Source organism: Gigantopelta aegis, chromosome 9 (genome assembly GCF_016097555.1).
Source record: "Gigantopelta aegis isolate Gae_Host chromosome 9, Gae_host_genome, whole genome shotgun sequence".
NCBI lineage: Eukaryota > Metazoa > Mollusca > Gastropoda > Neomphalida > Peltospiridae > Gigantopelta > Gigantopelta aegis.
The window spans coordinates 60,175,028-60,187,353 of record NC_054707.1 but is presented as its reverse complement, the minus strand read 5'-3'; the positions used below and the strand labels follow the sequence as shown (position 1 = coordinate 60,187,353).

The 12,326-nt window shown below is 38.1% G+C and overlaps 1 protein-coding gene and 1 long non-coding RNA gene across 2 annotated transcripts in view; one reads left to right on the top strand and one right to left on the bottom strand.

Annotated features, from left to right (window-relative positions):
* The window catches only part of LOC121380403, a 35,775-nt gene that overhangs the window by 19,168 nt on the left and 4,281 nt on the right, over positions 1–12,326 (top strand). The window lies entirely within an intron of this gene.
* LOC121380404 lies at positions 8,802–10,230 on the bottom strand. Its single transcript, XR_005958928.1, has 2 exons — positions 10,076–10,230; positions 8,802–8,873 (listed from the first exon to the last, which is right to left on the bottom strand). It is a non-coding gene; the product is annotated as an uncharacterized LOC121380404 (long non-coding RNA).

Sequence of the window (12,326 nt, the reverse complement as noted above, 5' to 3'; positions counted from 1 at the left end):
GTTTGAACGCCTTATGTATTAATCTTACGAAATTCTTTTAAAATATTTTTTATTACTGGTAAGGTAGGTCATTGAATTTCAAACGAGTGTGTACGTGTAAGATAGGGTGGGTGGGAACAAGTCTTAATATTAATAGTGTGCTGTGATTTTTTTTCTGTTTTTAATAATACGATTTAATCTTTATATTAAATCAAGTTGTCAAAGTAACAAGGTTACGTTTTATAAATTAAATTGTTAGAGACTTTTAATTGTAATTGATGTTGTATGTTGTAAGGGGCCGTTCAAATATTACGTAACGCAATTTTTGTCAACATTAGACACCCACTCACCCCCTTGTAACGTCCCGTAACGCTAGACCACACACACACCCCAAACAATTATTACGTAAGGCTCGGCGATCCCCCCCCCCCCCCCCCCCAACAGACAAGGCCATGAGAATGAAAGTTATAGATTTGCGTCCACCGCCCGCATGTCGTGAAAGTGGTAATGTCTACGAGGTCCTTTGCGCCAAAACTGCCATCTCCGTCATAAATTCCAGGGGCGTAGCGTGAGCTGGACCTGGGGGGGGGGGGGGGGGGTCGAATATGAACTAAGTGGACCTTTTCTATTTTGTTTTTGCACCACCAGAAACTCCATATGTATAAACCCTGTATATTTTAGTTCTGAAAGCGGACCATTTGCTTCAGCGGGGGGGGGGGGGGGGGGGGGGGGGGGGGGGGGGGGGGGGGGGGGGGGTATTCGTCCGAATCCCCGAACCCCCCCCCCAGCCTACGACCCTGAATTCTGAAGTGTAGCCCAGTAGAGCATTGAATCTTCAAGCAGGAAGCAGTATATTCCAAACATTGACGAAAATGCCGAACTCTTGATGTGTCGAACGATGTGATTGGTCCTTCTGTTTCAGCGCATCGAATAGACCAATGGAAAAATTCGGCTCTCGAACGAACATTTGCCGATTTCCCGTTGATTTCATGCGGTAAGTAATCTTCCATGGTGTCGAAGACGAAGCAGATACCTATCCTCAGTGCGAGGACTGCCTTGATCCACCAATCCAAAGGAGACACTGAATCATACAGGCCCTAGCTAGCTAGGTAGAGCTCAATTAAAATGAAATTTAAAAATTTCAATAGTTTATATTCCACCTTCAAACATGTCAAAGACCTCATTTGGACTTGAATCTACTATGGAAATAATAGATCAATAAACATAATGAATAATGAAAATTGAAATAAAGCCTCATGTGTTTTTAAAATTGTTCGGACGCAAATCTATAACTTTCATTCTCTTGGCCGAAAGCAACGTGGCAATGTTTATTTATACCCATGTGTACTACGATGACGTCATTAAAGTGACGTATTGCTGTATGATGGAAACATAAATACAATATTAAAATGTCTGGTGTATTAAAGTATTTCAGCTTGATTTATAATTGTTTTGGGTTTACATTTACCTCTAAAAAACTACACTATATATTGTTGTCATGGCATGGCACGTTTAAGAGAGAAAACGAATTGTGTTACGTAACGCTGTTCAATATACCCCCCCCCCCCCCGCCTCACCCCTTGTAACGCCACATAACGCTTGGAATTACACCCCCACCCCCCTAAGCGTTACGTAATATTTGAATGGCCCCTAACAATTAAATGTATTGCGTTTAGTAGTGCTACATAGCATTCATTGTTATAAGTGACGTCATACAACTGCGTGACGTAATTTAGGTACTGGTATATAAGTTTTGAAATTAAAACTTCCAAGCCTTGCCGGCTAGTCGATTACATTAATATAAGAAAAATCTATTTTGAAATATTTATTATAAACAAAATAATTTTGCTGCTATTGGATCAGTTTCTTTGTTAAAGAAAGAACATTTTAGCAACTTCTAAAGGACATTGTATATAATGTTTACAATGTTTGCACTTTTAACAGTGAATCAGATTCTTTTTAGAGAAAAGAACAACGATGTTATTTTTCAAAGGAAGAATTCCAAAAACAGTGTGGATCGGTGAAATGAAGAACAGTGTTACAACGTGGATCGGTTTCTTTTAAATCAACAGTAAACTTTAACATTATTATAATTATTCAACAACAGCGTTTTAAACTATTGTCGGTAATACACCGAGAACAATATCTTTTTATCAAAGTGTTTATCTAAAGATGCCAAAAGGAAATAAAGGAAAAAAGGGAAAAGCTTTGTACATGAGCACCAGAGCCACTAGCACACGTGACTACAACGGCCGAGCCAGGGACATCACAACAGCCAACTTTAGATCTGACTGAAGAGCAGCTGGCAAACGTTGCCCAACAATTAATGCCGCAAATTGTAGAATCTTTGTCACTGGCTCCTGCTACTGGTATATTTAATTATGCAAATCAGATTGATAGTATAAAAATGATAATGCTATAAATAGTAATGTTGTACAAGTTGCCAGTATTACCGAGGATTTGGGAATCAATCTCCCATACAATAAGACAAAATATAATTAATGGTGAATTTATAGATTTAAATTTACTTTTATCCAACTCCATGCCCTTTGAAAATCTTGAAAAATGCATTTCCTTACGGGATGGTCGTTTGGTGATGCAAAACAAAGCATCCATCACCAAAATAAATGATATTTATCAATGAACGAATGAATTTATTGTCTTCATAACAGGCATGAATTCCAGGTTCTTTGGGAGACGAGCAGTTCGATCTACAGCACCGAGGTTCTATCCCAATAAACGCAAATACGCTAAATCATTTACTTGAAAGTCACCCATATCGTGTAGTTGTTAAAGAATTAGTGGAGGGTTTTACTAACGGGTTTTATTTACATTATGATGGATTGAGAACCAGAACTATTGGTAATAATTTATTATCTGTCCAGGATAATGAAGTTTTCGCTTTTCAAAAAGTTTTAAAAGAAGAACAGTTAGGTAGAATCGCTGGGCCAGTTGTTCGTCCATTACCAAATTTAAGGTTATCACCAATAGGCTTGGTACCAAAGAAAGATGGCAGCTGGAGACTAATTCATCACCTTAATATTAGTAGTGTGCTGTGATTTTTTTTCTGTTTTAATAATACACTATCAGTTTTCCAGTTATCCCCTAATTTGTTGTTTCCACGAAGCCATAAGCATAAACTACGGGGATGGGAATACCAAACTTCCGTTTTCATTGTAAGAAAAGCCTTAGAAGGCATAAAGAGATTGTGTGGACAACCAGATTCTACATTCTAGATCCCCCAGTCACTCTTATATTCTGATGCAAATACACACATAACTGGCACAGATTTGGTCATCTAGCTATGAATTTTTTTGTTCAGGGCTGTATATTGCTTGGCATTTTTTGGCCTGTTTAAGGTAAGTAAATTAGTTTATAGTATTATACATGCAGCGCATCAGCCTTTAATTTTCACCGACGTAAAATTGGCCACAGGCAAAGATTCGGATATGGTTGTCACTTTAAGATATTCCAAAACTGACCAAAGAGGGCACGGTACAACAGTACATATTCCGCAAATACCTGGCACCTTGATATGCCCAGTTTGGAACATGAGAGTTCCTGCTGGTTAGACCAGCTAGCGCCAGTTATGTGTGTATCCATTGTGATGGAAAACCTCTCACTAGGTATCAGTTTACTGCAGTATTAAGAAAGGCTGTTGACTTATTGGGTTCCTTGGCGATGCGGGGAATTTCTTCTGAAGTAATTCAGGTTATGGGTCGTTGGACATCAAATGCATTCAAAAAGTATATTCGGGTTTAGAAAATGTGGTTGGATACACGTGCAACTTCTTTTGTATAGCAACATGTAGGTCATGTTGGTGTGTACAATTACATGAATGGATGTAGATATTGCTAGTTTAAATAGCATTGAGGTTTTCAGATATATGGATAGTAGGTTCCTCCATTGTGTTATGAGCTTCCAAGAGAGCAGATGTTCAGTTAAACCTAAATTTGCATCTGGATCATTTACGAGTGAACATTTCCTGGCTTGAGCAGCGTGGATTAAGTGGGACGGTGGAATGCACTTAATCAGTGAACATTTAGCATTATTTCCTCCACAACGGTATCTTATGTTACATGTCGGTAGTAATGACGTAACAGATGTGCCAAGCGAAGAATTATGTATGGAAGTGGAGAGTGATATCTACCGTTTATCTCAGTTGATACCGGACTGTATTTTAATTGGTCCGACTTACTGCCCCATTTATTTTGGAAAGGGGGAGGGGGGGGCTCATTCTATACCAGCAGTAGATAAGAAACGAAAACGGGTCAACCGATCAAGGAGGAAGGCTGCTATAGCTAATGGGGGTTGGATCATGAAGCATGATGACATTACATTTGACTGCCCCAGTCTATTTAGGAATGATAGGGTCCATTTGGATGCGATTGGCAATGCAATCTTCCTCAACACAGTACATGAGGCGTTGGAGACATTTATTCAAACACACATCGGGTTAATTTCTCTTAAAGTTACAGTCTGTGGTTACCATATTATAACATCATGTACAAATATGAAATACAAGCCCAAATACACTTTTAAAAAACTTGTATGTGTTCGCTATCAACGGAGATCGTCAAAAGTATACGCTCGATTCGTCGCCTATGCCGCCATTGCTCGGCAAAGCACAAACGACAGCCTGTTGTCAGTTTCAGTTAAAGGGACATTCCTGAGTTTGCTGCAATGTTTAAAGGGACACACCCTAGTTACGGCTAGTTGTTAACCATTACGGCGTTGTTTTTCGCTATTAAACCCATTTTTTCACAAATAAAATTGCACTTTACTTACCGTTTATTATTTAGAATATACATTTCCATTCACCTGAAGTGTTTTTTGGTAATCCTGGTTTTTGTAATACCACAAAATGCATTTTTCGTATTTCATAAGTCGCACGTACGTCTGAGAAAAAACCGTTGAGCAGACAAGGTCTAATCTATTTTTAGAGGGGATATTTCCATTTCAATGTCACAGACGTTGGTATACCACGTGACCGTTATCATTTTGGTTCGGTTTGTTTTCTCGTGCACGGTTCGCGCAATTAACATCCGATCTGTTGTTCATTTGTGAGATTTTTCTTCACAGTTCGTGAACATTATCAGTAACAATAAAGTTCAGACAAGTAAGTGTCTCAATACAAAACGTTACAAACCCTTAAAACCAATAATTTTGCTAAGTATTACGATATCTGGAGAGGGGATACAACCAGTACAGAACAGTTGGAACATGTCCAGGAGAGGTGAAAGAAACGCACCCCAAGTCTGTGAAATTTGTCGTGACGTAGGCATTGTTGTGCTTCGAGTGACATCTACCGGTGACATCAGAATACTAACTTTCAAAATTATTTCAAGCAATTGGGACATGGGGATTCCCATGGTATTTATCGATATAAAACCTGCTTTTTCACTCCATTTGATAAAAACGTGATCTAAGTGTATTACAGGTTTGTTGATTAACCAAATTATAATTTATTTTCGCTGGATGGAACTAGGGTGTGCGGCTTTAAGATGTTATCGACTAACAGAGACTTTTTAACGATTGTAATTACATATCAAATATACTTTTCTGCATAAAATATTAGTGGCTGTATATTAAACGTATTTCTGGTCGTTCTAATATTTGTACTAGGTTAAATTTCATTTTATTTCCTAAAAAATATTTTTTCGTACGTACGAAATTATTTGAAGACAAACTCCAGTTTGGGCTTCTTACAAATATTGATAGGACCAGAAACACATTGAATATACAGACACTGATATTCTAAACAAGAAAATATATTTAATATGTAAATTTAATCGTAGAAATATTTTATTAGTCGGAATCATCTTACAATTGCGTTTGCGGATTTGAAATTGTAGGGGTCGTCTCAAAAGATAAAATGAGAAATCTTGTGCTGTACGAATTAATATTTTATACAGTGTTAGTAGAACTTTCAAAGTTTAGTTTGTATAACACATTGAGCATGTATATTTGTTTTCATGTATAAAATATACTAAAGCAAACATTGGACGTTTTCACTTCTTAATTTTACGAGTTTTTTTATAATCAAATTCATATAAATATTATTTCGTATGGAAAGGGTAAAGTTAGTTTGTTTTGTTTAACGACAAATGTTAGAGCATATTTATTTATTAATCATCGGCTATTGGATGTCAAACATTTGGTAATTTTGACATAAAATCTTAGAGAGGAAACGGGTATTTGTGAAGGGGGAGGGTATTGAGGGTCGAAACACTTACCTGCCCAAGCTCAACAAAATTGAAATATATTTTCTGGGGAAGCATGACGCCATATAAACTTCGCTCAGCACAGTCTGTAACCCCCAATCCCGCTAAAATCCCTGCACACGCGCCTTGGAAGCCCGCTACATTTTGTTTTAGCAAGGGATCGTTTATATGCACCATCCCACAGACAGGATATTACATACCATGGCCTTTTATATACCAGCCATGGCGCACTGGCTGGAACGAGCCCGCCGATGAGGATCGAACCTAGACCGATCGCGCAATTACCCCCCCCCCCCACCTTTTTAGGTCTAAGTAATGAATAGAAATAACATATAGTCTTGATAAATGATACGTAAATCGAATACACCGACTTCTTCCTCTCCTCTTAGAGCGTTACATAATTATTGACACCCCTTACATGTAACGCGTATGCCAACTGATGGCCATTGTAAAAATGTCAAGGCAAATCTCCCACCGACCCCAGGAAAGATGTACCATACCTCTATGGATATAAATATGTTTTGGATATATGAGACGACCCTTCAGTGAAGACGTTAAATTTGTTCAAAATCACGTGAGAAGCTCAGCGCCTGCGCAAATCACGTAAAGTCTCAGTTCAACATACACATGAAGCTTTGGTTTTAATATAATGTAAATTATTACATTTATAAATGCTCCCTATGGCTCTGATATAGGGCCAAAAATATGCCTTGGTTTACCCTTGGGAGTGTTTTGGTTGGAATTCATTGGTAGTTCTCACATGCTCTGGCAAATGCTTCCTATTGCTCTGGTATAGGGCCGAAACTTGCCTTGGTTTACAGCCTTGCATGTACTTGTATTTAGTATACTATGCTATCTTATTTTAGGAAATAAAATGAAATTTAACCTAGTAAAAATATTAGAACGTTCAGAAACATGTTTAATATACAGCCACTATTATTTTATGCAGAAAAATATATTTGATCTGTAATTACAATCGTTAAAAAGGCCCTGTTAGTAGATAACATATTAAAAGTTGAAGCAAACTCAGGAATGTCCCTTTAAAAAAGCTGCGGCCATTAACATCCAAGCACTGTCTTGTTATTCATTGAAAATATGGTTTGTGGAAAGGGATGCTCGCGCAAGGCTTTTGGTCTGGTATGCATATTCAACGATATATAATGCACATTATTGCTCAATATCAACAAGTGTAATCTTATTGTTCATTAATAAAACGGTTAAATGTGACGTCTATTATATATAACGGGCGCAGCTATTTTGTACCATCCCAGTGAATACGCCCTCTGGCGAGCCGGTGGTAACGTAATGCTTAACGTGTCACGTCAAGAATTAGTCTTAGAACTGAATAAACAAAACGTACCTGAATTTTGCGGATGCATCGCAATGTTCTGTAATAATGTCCATGCCAGTAAGCCAGCAATAAGTATATGTTATTTTTCAATACAAAATAAAGCACCATTGTCAAAGTGTCGAAATAACTATTACGTTTTTTCCATAAATCAACCCACGTACTGAAATAATAATCGGAGTGTTTTCTTAGTTAATTGGTATTTTCTTTCCGGGGCCTGTACCTGTGGTTCCTGATTGACAGGTGTATATTTAGACGGTCCCCAGTCAATGTAAACACACTAAAAATACGTGCATCTCCCCCCCCCCCCCCCCCTTCCTGGCTAACCTCTCCCCCTTTTATTTAGTCTATGGGGCAAGTAATTGGTAAAGATAAATATTTTAATTAATTTAAATTTAGATGGCCCAATCTTTTTGCGACTAAATTGTTAAATATTAAAATTAAAATGCTAGAGCTCTGCATTTATTAGTTTTATTTCTTTTTGGAATGCGCATAACAATTAATAAAGTGCCACGTTTTTATTTTTTAGATTTAAAATTCAAAATTGACCCTTAAAGTTTTCTGCCCCGAGTCAGGCCACTGGCATCCAGAGATGGGACTCGGGATAGACATGCTCGAAACCTTCGTGGTATATGAGCATGAAAAACCTCTCAAGACCAAGCATATTTTCATTAAGATCACAGGGTATTATGTGATAATCGCGCGGACACCCCTAAAATCGTGATGGACATTATCAGCCGTCCTGCTAAAATCACAAAACTGACCAATTACGTAGTCAAAGAAAAGAAAATTATCACTTGGGTGCCGTGAGTGGTCGTTTTTGCTCCAACGTACTCTACCAATAGGCCTAATAATTTTTTAATATTTTTTTGGATTTTTTAAGAGAGAAAAACACTATAACTCCATTTCGTTTTATTGATGCAAATTGAAATATATTTAATTAAATAGTTGATTATACTATCAAGTCATTTATATTGTTTTACAAGTCAGGTTGATGAAAGCGAAGCACCTTGTAAATTAGAGCGTTTGTTTACACTGTGCATACAGGAGTTGGTCGGAGCTGACGTCACTTCGCTCCAAGCTATAGCGCCGGACGCCACAAAAAAAAGAAACAAAATGGCTGCCCCCACATAGCAGGAATAATCACGTTTTTTTATTAACTCTAAAATTACACATTTTTTATTTCTTAAGGTGGTCAGAGTATGCTTCTTTCTTCTTTGACTGTCCCTTTAAAATAACTAAAACACTGATTGACAACCAATCTTTTATTTCAAGATGGACTACTAAGATACAACATTCTTCAGCATGCACTCCACAACAGTCTGAAAAATACATTCAAAATACTAACTAAATGAACTCATTGTTATTTATTGTCATATGGCGTAGAACATATTGTTAAAGACCACGCTATTTGTTTCTATATGTCTTTTGACATGATTATACAAAATCAAGTAGAAATTTGCTTTTAACAACAAAAAAAGACAACATTTCATTAATCGCACATGTTTTCGACATACCCTTACAAATGTCCGTCTAGCTCTCTCAGGGGACAATATTTGCAAATCTGAGGTAACAGAAAGTCAGTTCACGTGGCTTTTACCTAGGTATTCAATTGTTCGGTTACGTGAATTATATTGGCGTAACCCGTGGGTTACCTGATCGGTTACCTAACACCTACGTTAAAATTATATTTTAAATACATAATTTTTCTCTCAAACATAAAGTTAAAACAAAATACAAAACAAAACGTTTCATAAAACAGTTTCTTTAATGATTGCTAAAATTAACAATATTGTAAAAGGACTAAATATCAGCCCCAGTACTGAAACAAAATGTTTTCTACATATATTCCTTTAGAGATAAAATAGAAGCAGATAATTTACCCGTTCCCAGCGGTCCATGCACATTTACTTTGGCTCGACTCTATACTGAGCATTTTAGTTTACAAGAGTGTAATTTTCCAGCTTTTTATGCGATTTCAGCTTTTTTTGTGTACAATAATTTTCACAAAGTTTACTGTAGACTGGATTTGAACTGAAATGCTAAAACAAATGACCTTTATATAGGTATGGTACAGAGGTTTCACCTGTTTAAAATCAATTTAGCTTTTATTTTTAAATGCTTATCACATCCCTAGGTTTAGACTGGTCGCAAGTTACAACTGTTGCAATATAACGTTGTCTACTGGTTGCAGCATGCTGCGCATCACGTATCCAGTCTAAAACATTCGTCAGAATGCTATTCAGTCTATCGGAATACTAGTAATATGTCTGCATGAATAAATTTCCTGTAATCGTGCAGTTTGCAATTTTAATTTCTGAACGTCTACAGGTCACGACGTAACCGATTTGCGGTTCGCGTAAATAAACTTTTACGTAACCGACACGCGAACAGAACGGCGGTTCGCGTAAAATATTGTGCGTACGGCAGAGTACGCGGGCTAATAACGTGGCCTGCACTATGAGCTGAATTCTGAATGTTTTTACACCACTGTTCACATGTATGTGTAAGGAATCCAACTTACTTCAAACACGGTCAGTAGGGCAGTAGGGGCATCCGGCACATTCATGCCCAAAGAAGGTCATCTTGGATATTTGCAGCGGCACGGAGCATTGGTTGTTAGGGACCATGCACAGGATCCGAGGACACGCCAAGATGGGGGAGGCGTCCTTCTTCAGACGGATCTAGTAACATTCATGAAAAAACAAAACAATGGACGAATAAATTTCAATAATCTGGTTGTTATAAACTGTTATGTCACTATACTGTAGACGTGAGTTTTGTTGGACTTGTTACCAAATAGTTAAGCTGTGGTCACATAGCCGTTAGTGGACGTAGTGATCCGTAGGATAGATTACCGTGGGTCAAACGTGGTGTAAGTACGTTAAACTACGTTGAAATACGTTATGGTACGGCATGTTTTGGTTGATGAGCCACCGAAGGATACGGATAAATACGTTAAAGTAAGGTACACCACGTTAAAGTAAGATAAACTACGCTAAACTACGCTAGACTACGCTAGTTAGAGTCCGGCTTGCCCACGGACAAGTACGGAGTGGTAAGTAAGACAACGCTCGAGTACGGTAGACTACGGTAGCATGTACGCTATACTACGCTAGGATACGCTAGACTACACTAAAAAAGGTCCAACTACATTATATTTAGCAACTACCCACGGAGTCTAAAATCCTGCACGTGGCGTGGAACGGCCATTGTGCGCTTGTTTTTCAAACAGATTAGAGTACGCTAGAGTACGGTTAAGTACGTTAACAGGTACGTTATACTACGTTATACTTCACCACAGTACGTTAGCCTCACGGATGCAAATTCCGCCTCTAACGTACCGCTCTTTTGAACATGTCCAAAAATTAAATCGGAAATCACGGCTCACCCAAGTTAATACCAAGTTAGCATCAAGGACAAATACGGTACGGTACGGATGCCGGTACGTTCAACTACATTCAACTAAGTTCAACTACGTTAGCCTCCACTATGTTCAACTACGTCCACTAACGGCTATGTGACCACGGCTTTAACGATCATAACAACGGTTATACCGGTCTGTTTAGAACGCTTCGAGCATTGGTGGCTTACTCGCTGACCTGAACCTTTTGCGCCTCACGTGGGGGTGTGTGGCTCATGTTTTCCACGCTTCCACCATCGAACTGTTCAAGCACAGCATGTCGTGGGCACACCTCTCACTTCCACCAGAGAGTTTCTGTCCCAAGACAGGGGTCGCCTACGTTAGGTATTTGGCATTTTAAAGGCTAGGCTAGGATGGAAAAACCCCCCCAATCAACTACCCTACTTGCTCTCCTGTCACCGTTATGACACGCAAACTAGTAACTAAAACTATACTGATTACTTGAGATGGCGTGGTGGTATTGGTGACATTATAGTGTTTTGTTTGTGTGTTGGGATTTTGGGGTTGGGGTTTGTTTTAGGGTGTGTGTGTGGGTTTTTTTTGTTTGTTATGGGTTTTACTTTTTGGGGGGAGGGAGGTCTGAAAAATAATTATTATGTGCTATTAGTGTAATGAAAATTCGTGATATATGTTAAAGGGTCTCGTTGCAGTAGCTGATCGAGAGGTAAGTTTTGGAGGTACAACTTCTCTGAAACAGGGTTGCCGTAATAAAACGCCCAGCGAACATCCATTTTTTTGATTATTTAATGAACACACGTCACAATTAACTTAGTTATACTTTTCCCAGGCGAATTTATCCCCTCAGCAATCCCTACCCCCACCGCAAATGCCTGTTAAGCGATGTGTAATAAATCTCAGCAGCCCGGGAAGTCTAGTTTATCAACTACATACTCATGACCGTTGGTTAATTGTGGAACTGGCTCTTGTAAATACAATATACAGCCCCGGTAAGTCTATTTATAAACTACCACCACATAATCCGTGTTTTCAAGGGCACATTCCCGAGTTTGCTGCTTGCAACTTTTAAGGTGTTATGACTACCATAGCCTTTTTAACGACGGGTCATTACATATCAATATATTTTTCTGCATAAATATTAGTGGCTGTATATTAAACGTGGTTTTTCTGATTGTTCTATCTTTTTAAACACTAGATTAATTTAATTTAATTTCCTAACTATTATTTTTCGGACGTACGATTATTTGAAAACAGATCCTTTGGGTTTTAAAAATATTAGACGACCGAACACATTGAATTCAAATACTGAATTTCTAAACAAAAACAATTTTTAAAGGAACCCCCTAGTTACGTTTTTGGTTAACCATTACGGCTTTGTTTTTTCTCTATTAAA